Genomic DNA, 15,575 nt, shown 5'->3' with positions numbered 1-15,575 from the left:
CCATTTATTAAGGTCAATTTGTCACTGTCTCAAACTGTGTTTGGAAATTTGACCAAGTAGCTTTGTTTTGAAATATGGATATAAATATTAATTTTTCTCCTTGGTAGTACAAAACTTGAGTACTGCTGAAAAAAGCAGTGACGCTGTGAAAGCTAAAGTATTTAATTCTCTCCTGATGGCTACAAGATGAAAAGATGAGGCCCTCAAACTCTTTTCTCAGCAAATGGAAATTTTAATGAATAAATGGTATACATTTGAGACGGGATTCAGGTATTTTCCCTCAAACCTGTTAATTGGAACAAATATCAATGTACATTCAATGTAGGAATATATCCAAACATAGAAATTAGGAGCAGGAAGAGGCTATTCAGCCCGTTAAGCCTACTTCACCATTCAACATGATCATAGCTGAACATCCAACTCAGCCCCCTGTTCCAACGTTCATGTAATCTTTGATTCCTTTAGCCCTAAGAACTACATCTAACTCCTTGGATGCATTCAATATTTGGGCCTCAACCACTTTCTATGGCAGAGAATGCCAGAGCCTCCCTACTCACCAGGATGAAGAAATTTCTCCTCGACTCGTCTAGCACAAAGCCAATATATTTAGGAAAGTGTTGTATCCCGTGGAATTTGTTGATAGGATCAAGATATATGTCTATGAATGATATCTATGCTGGTTTTAATGGTGTATTAATTGTCTTTCATATACAAAGAACCACCAAGCTGATGTCAGCAATCATTAGTTAAGTGACCTGTTTTTAAAGTGTGAAAGTAATGAACAAAATTCTTCCCCAAAGCTAGTCAGTTCAGTCTGAAGGGATTGCCAAGGTTTGTCTCATTTGGAGCTGGCTCAAAGCAAGAGGGCCAGAATTAGTACATATTTGTAGTTCATCGTTTATTGGAGGATGTGCTAAGCATCATGCAAGGTGTAAGAATTGTCTAGAAATCAAGTTCCACTCTGATGTTGCATGTGTCCTGAAGGAATGATACAACAAAGATCCTTCTTTATATTTCCAGGAGAGAGGTTGTAGATCCAGGTTTGCAGGCTATTAAATAATTTTGATGCTCACTGCCACACCTCACATTCTTCCTTATTCTGCATAACACAGATGTGGCGGAAGTCACCATTTTCAAGATTGTAATGCGGGCAATCTAGCAGCAGAAATTTGCCAACAAAAATGTCAAAATGTATCCCACCAAAATTGTTGTTTTGATTTATTTGATTTTATTGTTACCGAGATACAGCGAAAAGTGTTGACTTACATGTATTGTAGGAAGATTGTACTATACAATCATATCAGGGTAACAGAACGGAGTGCTGAATACAATGTTACAGCTGCCAAGAAGGTGCAGAGAAAGATCGATGTTAACATTAAACAGGTCCATTCAAAAGTCTGATAACAGCAGGGAAGAATCTGTTCTTGAATCTGTTTGTACTCGTATACTAACTTTTGTGTTTTTTGCCTGATGGACAACGGTGCAAGAGAGTATAACTGGGGTGAGAGGGGCCTTTGATTTTGTTGATTTGATTTGATTTATTATTGTCATATGTACCTAGATACAGTGAAAAGTTTTGTTTTGCATGCAGTACGGGCAGATCATACCATACAAAGATCACAGGGTGATTGAGCAGAGAGAGGAATACAAAATTACAGCTGCAAAGGAAGTGCACAAAAAGGACGATCAACATGAGATTTGAAATTTGGGAGGTGCATTCAGAAGTCTCAGATCAGTGAGGAAGAATCTGTTCTTGAACCTGTTGGCATGTGTGTTTAAGCTTTCATATCTTCTGCCTGACAGAAGAGATTGGAAGACAGTATAACTGGGGCGCAAGGGGACTTTGATGTTGCCTGCCTTTTTGAAGCATTGAGAAGTGTAGAGGAAGTCAATGGAGGGAAGGTTGGCTTGCGTGATGGTCTGGGCTGTGCTCACAACTTTCTGTTGTTGCTTACAGTCCTGGGTGAAGCAATTGCCATCCTATGACATGATGCTTCCAGATGGAATACTTTCAATGGTGCATCTATAAAAGCTGATGAGAGTCTTAGCGGACCTGCCAAAATTTCCTAAGCTTCCTGAGGAAGAAGATGTATTGTTATACCTTCTTGTCCATCACATTCACGTGGGTGGTCCAGGATAGATTGTTGATGATCATTGCTCCTCGGAACCTGATGCTCTTGACCAACTCCACCTTGGCTCCATTGGTGTAGATAGGGGTGTGTCTTCCTCCTTTCTTCCTGAAATTGATGATCAGCTCTTTACTTTTGCTGACATCGAGGGAGGGATTGTTATCTTTACACACCACCAAGCACTCTATCTCTTTCTTGTATTCTATCTCATCAGTGTTTGATATCCAGCCTACAATAGTCAATGAACCAGTAGGTAGAATTTGGAGGAAATTTGGCCTGCAGTCATGAGTGTACAAGTGTGCAATAAGGGCTGAGTATGCATCCTTGCTGGTCACCAGTGTTGAGGATTGTCGTGGAGCATGTGCTGTTGCCCATTCTCACTGATTGCAATCTGTTGGTCAGGAAATCGAGGATCCAGTTGCAGAGGGTGGAGCAGAGACCCAGGTATCAGAGTTTGGAGATTAGCTTGTTTGGGATTGTAGTGTTGAGGGCGGAGCTGCAGTCAATAGGTAGATGGCTGACGTGGGTATTATTAATGCCCAGATGTTCCAGGGATGTGTATTGGGCCAGAAAATTACACCTGCTATGAACCTGTTGCACTGGTAGGTAAATTGCAAGGGATGAAGGTAGACTGGGAGGCTGGAGTTGACATGAGTTATGTTGGTTGCTTTCCGGAGGCAGCTGGAAGAATAGATGAAGTCAATGGATGGGAGGTCAGTTTGCATGTGTTCACAACTCTCTGTCATTTCTTCTGGTCTTTTTGCCATACCATGCTGTGGTGCATCCAGATAGAATGCTTTCTTTGGTGGGTTTAAAAAAAATGTATGGACACACTGAATTTCCTTAGCCTCCAGAGGAGGTAGAGGCTTTACTGTGCTTTCTTGACTGCAGTGTCAACATTGGTGGACGAGGACAGATCGTGGTGATCATCACTCCCCGACTACCTGCAAAAAGAAAAGAAATGCATCTAGCACAAAGCTATTTATAAATTCTATTCTTTGATATTTGCACTTGTAATGCCGATTCTTTTAAATATTAAAGGTAATAGTAGCAAGTAAAGGTATTGATGTTAATGGCATCATGGAAATATAGTGAAAAGAAAGAAGTAGGAAAATGTGGAGTATTTCAATAGGATAGAGCTACAATGTGAGTTGGTGTTATTGGTAGGGAATGGGGTAACAACTGTTGAGTGGTGATTACATAAAGGCATGAAGATATTGTTGAAGCAATCTAGATTAAAAAGGCAATGAAACAGTAATTAGTGACTGCTATGGACCACTATAGGAAGAGAGGAAAAATATCAGATATGGAACTATTTGGAGAAGTAAAAGGAGTAATATTGGCAAAGTATATTATCCATGGAAGCCTTCAAAATGCTGAAGAGATTTAAACTGTTTAAGCAGATGGCTAAAAAAAAATGGCAGATGGATTGAAACATGGCAGATGGAATTTAATACAAAATACATGAAAGGGCCATTTTAAAGTAGGAATCAGATTTGAGTTTGATTATTGTTCAATGTATCTAGCAAATGTGAAGCAGGTGTCCAGAAGACAAAATGAGTACAGGGACGCAATTGCAAGACATTGATGAACAAATCAGAAATAATGAGGCCAGTTCTGGCAGTGCCATGTGAAATTGGTCACTCGACCACAAAAAGGCTTGAGATATTTTGGAAAAAGAGAGTTGAATAAATCCAGAACCTTAAATAACTAAGGCTGCGACAGTGAATGTCTTTGCAGCAGGAAAAAGAATACTGAGTGGAGATATGGTAAACATTTGTATGACAATGTAGAGTATGGATAAGGTTGAAGTATGCAAATTTGAATGGTAGGCCCAAATTTTCTCTGGAGTCCATTTTGTTATTCTAATGTTGACTGCACAATCAGATACATATAATATGATGAGAACCTTTTTAAGCTGATTGGTCGTAACTTACCTTGGGTTCAAATGTATTAATTTACTGCTAGCAGTCATAGAAGGTATAAAAATGATTGCCTTCACATTTGCACGATGTGGAAGTGCCAGTGTTGGGTTGGGGTGGACAAAGTCAAAAATCACATGGCACCAGGTTACAGTCCAACAGATTGATTTGAAATCACAAGCTTTCAGAGTGCATCCCCTTTGTCAGGTGCAGTGGGAGGAAAGCACACAGTCTCAGATTCTATAGGCAGAGAGATGAAGGACAGAGAGGTCAAAGGATCGTACAACTCATGTGAGTGGAGTGAACGAACCTAAAATGGCTGACTGACTGCATCCTGTTGAATCTTTAATCATTCATACATTCCTGCATTCTAGAAATTGCAGAAGCAGGATATTTTGTTTTCTTTATTCATTCAGGGGATGAGGGCATCACTGGCTAGGCCACATTTACCACCCATCCCTAATTGCCCAGAGGGCAGTTATGAGTCAACCACAATGCTGTGGGTCTGGAGTCACATGTAGACCAGTCCAGGTAAGGATGGCAGTTTCATTCCCTAAAGGACATTAGTCAGATGGGTTTCCCAACAATTGGCAATGGATTCATGGTCATCATTAGACTCCTAATTCCAGGTATTTATTGAATTGAAATTCCACCATCTGCCTTCGCGGGATTCAAACCCAGGTTTCTAGAACATTATGTAGGGTATGGAGAATTCTGTTAGAAAGGGTATGCAAGTTTTGATTAAGATGCAAATTGCAGAACCCGTCTGAAGTCTCTGCCCCGAAATAATTATAGTTTTATTAGTGTCTGCCTAACTTTCCAAATTTCAAACAGACAGAGCAATAGGAATATACAAAAAGTGATACCTCAGGTCAGACAGTGAATTGTGGGTGATCAGAGATAATGGGAACTGCAGATGCTGGAGAATCCAAGATAACAAAGTGTGGAGCTGGATGAACACAGCAGGCCAAGCAGCATCTCAGGAGCACAAAAGCTGACATTTTGGGCCTAGACTTTGTTATCTTGAATTGTAGGTGATGTCTGTTTATTTGCAGGTACATTCTATTTTGTTTGAGAAACACACAATTTGTAGTCACAGTCAGTCAGTGTGACATTTTATAAATTCTTGCTTTCAGAATAACACCAACCTGATTCCAGGTTAAAACTCTGAAGACAGATTTTGAACAAGGCCTCACACCTAAAATTCGCTGTCTGACCTATGTCTCACTTTTTGTGTATTCCTGTCACTCTGCCTGTCTGAAGTTTGAAAAGTTAGGCAGGCACTTAGGTGAAACCTTTAATTATTTCAGGGCAGTGACTTGAAACAGATTCTGGAATTTGCATCTTAAACAATCAAAACTAGTGTTGTCTTTCCAGCAGAGTTCTCCTGCAATTTCTGGAATGCAGGAATGCATGAATGATTAAAGATTCAACAGGAGGCAGTCAGTTAGGGTAGGCAGCAGCAGAGGAGCAGGAAAGCTGACGTCTCGGGTCGGGACCTTCTTTAGAAAAGAAGATTCCTGACCCAAAACGTCAGCTTCCCTGCTCCTCTGATGCTGCCTGGCCTGTTGTGTTCCTCCAGCTCCACACCATATAATCTCAGACTCCAGCATCGGATGTTCTTACTGTTTCGCAGTCAGTCAGCCATTTTAAGTTTGTGCACTCCACTCATACAGATTGTATCATCCTTTGAACTTTCTGCCTTTCATCTCTCTGCCGATAGAATCTGTGTCTGTGGGCCTTTTTCTCAATGGATCTGACAAAGAGGATGTGCTGTGAAAGCTTGTGATTTCAAATAAAGCTGTTAGACTACCTGGTGTCATGTGATTTTTGCTTTTACATTTGCATAATAATTATGACCAGGAACCTTTCAAAAGGGTATAGGTGCTTGCACGTCGGCATACCATATCAAGCGGTTCACTTTAGGATGTGATATTTCTATCATGTCCCACAGGCGAACGGGGAGGATTTCTAAATAAAAACCGAAAGAACTGCGGATGCTATAAATCAGGAACAAAAACAAAGTTGCTGGAAAGGGTCAGCAGGCCTGGCAGCATCTGCGAAGGAAAAAATCAGAGTTAAAGTTTCGGATCCAGTGACCCTTCCTCAGAACTGATGATGGCTGGGAAAATGTCAGTTTATATGCAGAAAATAGGGAGGTGGGTGGGGTAGGGAGTAAACAATAGGATAGAGCCTAAAGAGAGAGAAGAACATTTGGACAGACAAAGGAGTTGCTAATGACCAGGCTGGGAGGGTGAATAGTTGTTAATGGGGACTATTAGTGACCAACAGGTGGTGTGTAATGGCAGGCTATGTGGTAACAAGGCCTGGTGTGTGGGTTGGGGGAGCTGGACACCTAATTCTGTCTTTTTAATTGGATCTCTCCATCAGACAATTTAAGTGAAGTACTTTCTAATATTTTTCAATTGAATGAATGGAAGTATACAAGATTCAATAAACTGAAGATGGGCCTTTGAAATTAAATCATATATAATTCCACGAAGTGAGTTGCCTCCACTGTCAGCAAAATGCCTGCAGTCCTGTACAGAATGACCTTAGTAGTGCCTTTGGTTAAACGTACAGGCTGCTTGACTCCTTGGGGCAGTCAATCTGCCTCATAGTCCACTAATAAGAAATGTTCCTGCAATGGGACTGTGTGTTGGAGAGCCATTATATACGGTTCCAAACTGTCTTACATTGTTCCCTCCCATCCTCATCATCTCTGTTCCCAGTGAATTCTGCCCAATTTATCAAATTTTCAATCTTTGAATTCAATTTGTCCTCCTACAGGTGCAGCCTGATTTGCTCTGCATTGGCAGTGTTAGTCTGCTTTTATTTCAGATCTGCAACATCTGCAAAATTTTGCTTTAAAATCTGCTCAGTTCAGAGCTTCAAATCAGATCATTTTAATGGGATTATTGCATATAATGACTTGGAAGGACTCGACCAACTTCAGACAGATGTTACGAACAGCAGATATCCAATTTTACAATCAACCCACAGACAAAATCAAATCATAATCACCTACCAGCCAAGCCAATTACTGTACATTTGGAGTATGGACTTTTGAGAAGGCCCTTAATAATTGTAAAATGTATTACATTGATACAATTTCTTGAAACATTTTAACAATCAAATCTCAAAAGAGTAGCTTGGCTAGAGCTCTTCCTTTCATTTATTCCTACTCTATTCAATCATCATAGTAGGAATAGCTCCTGTATGTCTGAGTCCTTGCAATTAAGACTAATTGCTTTCTTAATCCTTGATGTAACTTTTTTGGTGATTCGTCATCGAAGCAGAATCAGGCAAATGAATAAGGAAGGATGCTTGATTGGTTTAATGCCAGGAAATGGTGTAATATGACTTCATCAGCCTAGTGACAAGTTCAATTTAAACTTGCTATCTGTCTTGTCTAGAACTGCTGCTGCTGATCAGTTCAAGTTCCTGGGAGAATTCAATCTGCGGAATGAGACTTTTGGACTTTTAGGTAGGAATACCTTATCCTAAGGCCAAATAGAATGAAAAGTTAGAACAACTGGTCAGGCATCTTATGCCTGAAACCAGAGAATGCGAAGTTGTTAACTTTTAATCTGTCAGCTACTGAGCCAATGAGGATAATTTTCTCAAATAAAACAAAGAACTCCAGATTATGGAAACCTGAAATAAAAACTGAAATTGTTGGAGAAATTTAACAGGTCTGGCAGCATCTGTGAGGTGAAAACAGTTACTGTTTTGAGGCCAGTAACTTTGAAACACTGGATACTGCAAAGGCTATGGGCCCTGACAACATTCTGGCAATAGTACTGAAGACTTGTGCTCCAGAACTTATGCTCCCCTAGCCAAGCTGTTCAAGTACAATTATAACACTAGTGTCTACCTGGCAATATGGAAAATTACCCAAGTATGTCCTGTACACAAATAGCAGGACAAATTCAACCCGGCCAATTACTGCACCATCAGTCTCCTCTCAATCATTAGCAAAATGATGGAAGATATCATCAACAGTGCCGTCAAGTAGCACCTGCTCAGCAATAACCTGTTCAGTGACGCCCAGTTTGGGTTCTGTCAGGGCCACTCAGCCCCTGACCTCATTACAGCCTTGGTTCAAACATGGACCAAAGAGCTGAATTCCAGAGGTGAGGTGAGAGTGACAGCCCTTGGTACCAAGGCTGCATTCAACCAAGTATTGCATCAAGGAACCCTAGCAAAACTGGAATTGATGGGTATCAGGGGGCAAATTCTCCGGTGGCTGGAGTCATACCTGACACATGGGAAGCCGGTCATGGTTGTTGGACATCAATCATCTCAGCTCCGGGACATCTCTGCAGGAATTCCTCAGGGTAGTGTCCTAGTCCCAACCATCTTCAGCTGCTTCGTCAATGACCTTCCTCCTTCATAAGGTCAGAAGTGGGGACGTTTTCTGATGATTGCACAATGTTCAGCACCATTTGTGTCTACTCAGACACTGAAGCAGTACATTTTCACATGCAACATGTTCTGGGCATTATCCAGGCTTGGGATGACAAGTGGCAAGTGACATTTGTGCCACACAAATCCCAGGCTATGGTCACCTCCTAGAAGAGACAATGTAACTAACATCCCTTGATATTCAATGGTGTTATCATCACTGAACCCCACTATCAACATAACAAAGTGTGGAGCTGGATGAACACAGCAGGCCAAGCAGCATCTCAGGAGCACAAAAGCTGACGTTTTGGGCCTAGACCCTTCTGTCTAGGCCTGAAACGTCAGCTTTTGTGCTCCTGAGATACTGCTTGGCCTGCTGTGTTCATCCAGCTCCACACTTTGTTATCTTGGATTTTCCAGCATCTGCAGTTCCCATTATCACCCACTATCAACATTCTGCCTGTTACCATTGACCAGAAACTCAGCTGGACTCACCACATTAACACAGTGGCTGCAACAGCAGGCCAGAAGCTGGGAAAACTGCGGTGAGTGACTCACCTCCTGACTCCTCAAAGCCTGCCCACTATTTACAAGGCACAAGTCAGGAACGTGATGGAATACTCCTCACTTACCTGGATGACTGCAGTCCCAACAACACTCAAGAAGCTTGGCACCATCCAGGACAAAGCAGCCTGCTTGATTGGCACTACATCCACAAGCATTAACTCCCTCCACCATGCTCAGTAGCAGCTGTGTGCACTATCTACAAGATGCACTACAGAAATTCACCATATATCCTCAGATAGCACCTTCCAAACCCACGACCACTTCCTTCTAGAAAGACAAAGGCTGCAGATATATGGGAACACCACCACCTCCAAAATCCCCTTCAAGTCACTTGACATCCTGACTTGCATATAGTTCACCGTTGCTTCACTGTCAGTGGGTCAAAATCCCGAATTCCCTCCCTAATATCACTGTTGGATCAACCCACAGCTGGTAGACTGCAGCGGTTGAAGAAGACAGCTCACCATCACATTCTCAAAGGCAACTAGGCAAGGGCAAGATATGCTGGCCAGCCAGCGATGCTCATGTCCCACAGATGAACAGAAAAAAACTCTGGCATGCCCCTCCTGTCAATTTTGGAGGCAGCATCCTAATGGCAGCTGTCTGACTGGAAAAGAATATGGTCTCTTTACACCTCTGTGATTTATTTTATGCTTGCCTAGGGTCTAGCAGTGATTTGGATCATGTAGCTGGATTATTATATGTTAAGTCAACCATCAGACGATGGGTAATTAGGTCAGGTACAATATTTGACTAGCTACACACAAACCTCTCTGAAAGAAGCTTATAGTCCTTGCTCCATTGCTTCTGCCAGTTAAGGTAAATAAGCAAAGAAGACACATTGTGAGGAACGTGAGGAATGCAAAAACAAAAGTGGAACCTCAAAGGTTTTAGAATTCTGTACATATTCATATTAATGCCAAATAATAATTTTTGAAACTTTAATATTCCACTGTAAAACCTGCACCAACATCACAAGGTGGCTTTTGGATTTTTTCAGTGGCAGAAATTCGGCTCTTGTATTTTAAAACTCTTGAAATGAATGCTAACATTACATTTGCCTTTCTAACTGCCAACTGAAGCTATGTGTGACCTCAAGAGAATCCTGAACCAGGACTCCTAAGTCTCCTTGTGCTTCAGATTTACAAAGCCTTTCCCCATTTAGAAAATAATCCCCACATTTATTCTTCCTACCAAAGCGCTTAACCACACACTCTCCCACATCGTATTCTATTTGCCATTTAAAATAGAACATAGAACATAGAACATGTAACAGTACAGGCCCTTCAGCCCACGATATTGTGCTGACCTATTATCCTACTAAGATCAACCTACCCTGCATACCCTATATTCTCCTAATCATCCATGAGTCGCTTTAAAGTCTCTAAAGTATCTGGCTCCACTTCCACTGCCAGCAGGGCATTGCACATGCCCACCACTCTCTGTGTAAAGAATTTACTTCTCACATCTCCCGTATACCTTCCTCCAATTACTTTAGAATTATGCCCCCTTGTAATAGTCATTTTTGCCCTGGAAAAAGTCACTTGTTATCCACTCTATCTATTCCCACTCTCCCAGTCCATCCATTCCTTCTCCAACCCCCCCACTTTCTCAACAATACCGTCAACACCTTTGTTCAGCTCGTTAATCTATAATGTGAAAATGGTGGTCCCAACACTGAGTCCTGAGGAACTCCACTAGTAACCAGTAGCCATCCTGGAAAAGGCCCATTTAACCCCACTCTCTGCCTTCTGCCAGCCAGTCAATCCTTTATCCATGGCAGAACCTTGTTCCTAACACTATGGGCTCTTATGTTAACTAGCAGTCTCTAGTGCGACACCTTGTGAGAGGCCTTCTGGAAGCCCAAATAGATCATGTCCAGTGGCTCTCTGTTTAATATGTTCATTACCTCCTAAAAGAATTCAAATAGATTTACTGCTGTGCTGACTCAGCTCTATGTTATCTTGCAGTTCCAATTATTCTGCTGTTGTTTCTAATAATGTACGCCCCCTTCCTTCTTGCATTTTTACAACTTGTGTTCAAAATATGACCTATCCACCCTCCCATGTCAACCATATCATGGTGTGAATAGCACAATATTCTGGTCATTTGGCTTGGGATCAATTCTAATTGAACATTCATTATTTGCAGATGGTGGGGGAGTGGGATGTGGTGGCCAACTGGTGAAACTGATGCCCTTGCACATCCTATGTTATGGGCAACAGTCCAGGGTGAGCAGAAAGGTGGTTGGCTTTATACTTTACATGTGCCTCAACAAAATCATCCCAGGCAGGGGGTGGGGGAAATTATTGTCAGTTCTTTCTGTTCAAGACTGTTATCTACATCAACAGTCCATTTATCTGCGTGTCTTGCAGACAGAACCTATGTGGAACAGTATGTTCAGGGAGTACTGTTTGGTCAATTGGTTTTGAGTGAGCTCCTAAAACTCATCTTTGATTGCTTCTTAAAGGTCAAGAGGATCTTTTGAGATTTTTATTTTGTCTTTAGCCTCTTTTGTTTTAGAAAAAGAATCTCTTGCTTTGTCTCTACCAGCTGCTGATATGGCAGCAGACTGGTTAGTAGCATTGGCATGTGGCTCTGCATAACATATCTTTCATGGGCATACGTGGTGCAACAGCAGCACCATTTTGTATGCTTGCATTGAATGTAAAATCCTATCAAATATTGTTCACTTGATACCATTACTGAAAACAGAATTGATTTGCAGTAAGACTCAGCTTAAGGAAATTTTACCATAATTGCCTCACATGGTGATTTCTGAACCTTCCTGCAGAAATCTTGTCTACATTAAGCATTAAGATGACTTATTTCAAAATATTCATGCTTGAACAAGGCTAGATTTCATGAATAAAAGTGCTACTGCGATTTTTGCAGCTGTGTTGAATTGATCACATGCTTCTATGAAATGTGGTGGTAAAAATGACTATAATAACGCCTATGGGCCAATTTTGTATTTGGGTGGGGGTCAGTTCAACACACAGCAGTACTAGGCCAGGACTCAAAGTTTGTTACTTCAATGCATAGAAGGGTCGTGGTCCAGAGGGCCTCTCTTCAGCCCAGGGTTCATATGTCAGCTGTTTGCTAGTGCAATGCAGCTATTTCCACTCCACCACCCACCCACCCTCAACCTTTTCTTTTTTTGGGAGCTTATCCTTTTTGAATTTCCATGATTGAATCTGCGGCCACGTGCCTTTCTAGATCGCAACCACCACTGCAGAGAGATGTTTTCCTCAAGTTGCCTTGTGTATTATTGCTTTCAAACTATGTCCTGTTTCTTAATCCTTCTGTTAACGGGAAACTTCTCCCTATCTCTTCTATGTAGACCTCTCAAAAATTTGAAGATTTTTGTCAAATCTCCATTCAACCCTCTCTTTTTCTGTATGAACTATTTTCTCTCATCCATCCATGTAACCGAAGTAAGTTATTTTCAATATTTCCTACAGAATTTTGTATTGTATTATGTAACATTCTATATGTAAAGAGAATTAAAACAACAGTTTCCAGTGTGTTGGGACCTGGTGAGCACCACCTCCAGTTATCGGCTTGTACAAGCAGGAGTCTCCTTTTACCATAAGCCACTTAACAATTTGCTCACCTATTATAAAAGGTACATGTATGGCTTATATGTTAGACAATACACAAGTAATTCAAACATTTCCCCAAAAGATTCAACTCTATTTGTGCACCAACTAGAGTCTCCTGACACACTGAGTAGTCATAAAATCTTAAAGCTAATACCCATGCAGGCTAGCTGCTGCTGCAGAGGATTGACATTGGCCAGACACTGTACTCAATGTCACCATGTCCCTGATGAGGAGTGTGCTTCTGCTAAAGTTGGTCACTGGAGTTTTTGCTGGCTGCATGCCCTGATGGCCTTCTTTTATCCTTTCTCGTTATCTTTCTCAAGTCATGTTGTCTTTTTCCTGTTGGCTCAGGCTAATTCAATTATTGCATGTCTTTACCTTATTGACCCTGGACCAGAGACTTAGGAAGCATTATCTCGTTGCTCCTCGTCCAAATAAGGATTTTGCATTTCCTCATCTTCCTCACTTTTTGAGGAACTTGTTTGGCACCAAGTGGTTCCGACCAGCTCAGGCCAGCTCCTGGACCTGGGTCACCTCCAGCTCACAGCTGCTTATTTTTCTCCTCTTGTCAGCAGTTTTGCACCCAATATCTCCTGTTAGCGATATTGGAGACTGGCACCCCTCCATCTGCCTCTGTCTCTGTCTCTGTCTCTGTGGCACCTGGCTAACAAATTTGTCTCCTGGGCAGCAGATGGCATCTTTGGTCAGCTCCTCGCAATGAAGTCTGAAGAAGCACAGTAAAATTGTACATATCAGAGAGGATTGATGATATGGCTAACATCACTTGGGACAGTTGAGATTAATTTGGCACCTTGTAAATCTATTTAAGATGCTGCATAAATAGTAGAAAGCAATGTCACCTGAGTGACATCGCTGCATCAGTTACCCTCTTCTCTGATTTGCTGTTTACATTGTTTCTCTGCAATAATGGAGAAAGCTGGATTGTAAAGCTTACCTGAGTGCAGATATTCCATTGGTTACTTTGTAGTCTTTTGACTGCAAATGTGGAAGCTCTGCCACAGACTATTGAAAGTAGCAATGAACCTGTTAAATCGCCTTGAAATTGACGACATCTATTTTTAAATAGTTGGATGCTGTACCAAGAGAAAAAAGCTCTCTGTCAGGAACATCGGAGTTGGGGTATATTAACCAGAGAAACATTACAGCACAAAAAGATGCCATTCAGCCCATCACATCAATGCTGTCTGAATAAACCTGCCATTCCCACTTACGAACATCTGGTCCATAACCTTGCAATTCATAGTGTTTCAGGTGCAGATCCAGCTTCCTTTGAAATGAGTTGCAGGTTCCTACCCCAATCAAAAAGCTGAGTAGCAGATTCTAGACACCCACCACCCTCTGGGAGAACAAGATTTTCCTTACGTCCTCTGTAATCTTCAATTTAAATCTGTGGTTCCTGTTAATTAACTTCTCTGCCCAGGGAAGGAGGCCAAGCTTGTCCATGATATACAAGCTCCTCATTACTTTGCATGTCTCAATTTTCACCCCTGAGCCTCATCCTTTCCCAGGAAAACAAAGACAGCTAATCCAATCTTTCCTCATACCCACAATTTTCAACGTTTGGCTACATTCATGTAAATCTCCTCTGTATTTTCACTAGAGCAATTACGTCCTCCCTGCAATGCAATGTCTGCACATTTCCAGCTGTCATCTCACCAGAGACTTAGACAGTTCCAGCATTCCATTCCTGCTTTTGTATTCAATGCCTTGCTAATGAAGAAAGGTTTCCATGTGCCTTCTTTACTGCCTTATCTAGCTACCATGCCACCTTCTCGGATCTGTGGGCATGTATGCAAATTTCTCATTTCCTCTACTCCTCCCAATACCATTCCATTTATTGTGTCTCCTTGCTTTATTTTGCCCTCTCCAAATGGATAACCTCAGCCTTCTCTGGACTGAATTCCATTTACCACCTTTACACCCATTCAACCAAAGCATCAATATTTTCCTGCAGTCAACAGCAATTCTCTTTTCTGTTAACTACCCAGCCAATTCTTGTGTCATCTGCAAATTTCCCAGTCATGCCTCCCACTTTTACTGTGAAATGTTGAAAAGTTAATCGGGTACAAGGACACCAAGTTTCCACCTGGCTATGTTCAGGATTTATGGAAATTGAGACATTTCTCAGCATTTAATCCTTACAGCAATTTTTTTTCGTGAAGCCAGTTCTCCAAATAAATCAATAGAATGAACCAATAATACAAACAGTTTCAAGTCTTTTAGTTGGAGCACCAAGTGGTGAGCAAACAGCTTGACTTTTTAATAAAAAGAGTGGTCTGTGTGTAGGTTCTTTGCAGATAAATTAATTATAGTGAAAATCTATTCATTTATGTCCTCGGAGGAAGAACAATGAAATAAGAAAGAAATTTGGGACCTTAAAATGAACTGCACTCTGAATATTTGAAAGCAAGATTTGTGCAAGATTTAATAAGTTTACATTATGAGATGAATGTTTGCTTTGACTTAATATTTTAAAACTTGGGCCTCCTTATCTAACAATCGACTGTGAACGCATACATCCTGAGCACTTGGTACTTGTGCTGATATAATGGATTTGGGGGAATCTTACTAATCTTACACTGTTGCACAGGGTGGGTGATGAGAGGTCACTTTCCTTTGTGGGAGAGATTATGACGAAGGGACAGTGTTTAAAAACTAATAATCCTCCATTTATGATTAAGAAACGATTGTTAGTTTGTGGGGCCTTTATTAATTGTGGAATTCCCTTCCCCATGGAGAAGTGGAAGCTTAGCCATTGAACGTATTCAAGGCTGAGTTGATCAGATCTTTGATCATCCAGGCTTATGAAGAACACAGCAAAGTGGAGTTAAGGCCACAATTAGAGACACAGTCTTATCGAATGGCACAGCCAATCAATATCCACCTGTGGGAGGGCTTGTTGTCCAGTTAAAGATGGTGAGTGG

At 41.3% G+C, this 15,575-nt stretch overlaps 1 long non-coding RNA gene across 1 annotated transcript in view; it reads right to left on the bottom strand.

Moving 5' to 3' along the window:
• Window positions 1-371: 371 nt before the first annotated feature.
• LOC125456530 (uncharacterized) overlaps window positions 372-15,575 on the bottom strand; it is an 81,108-nt gene continuing 65,904 nt past the window's right edge. The window contains exon 3 of the long non-coding RNA XR_007248462.2: window positions 372-3,073. This is a non-coding gene — a long non-coding RNA (uncharacterized LOC125456530). The remainder of the gene's footprint in view (window positions 3,074-15,575) is intronic.

Source organism: Stegostoma tigrinum, chromosome 8 (assembly GCF_030684315.1).
Source record: "Stegostoma tigrinum isolate sSteTig4 chromosome 8, sSteTig4.hap1, whole genome shotgun sequence".
Taxonomy (NCBI): Eukaryota; Metazoa; Chordata; class Chondrichthyes; order Orectolobiformes; family Stegostomatidae; genus Stegostoma; species Stegostoma tigrinum.
Note: the sequence above shows the minus strand (reverse complement) of the source record. Positions and strands in the feature narration are given on the sequence as shown.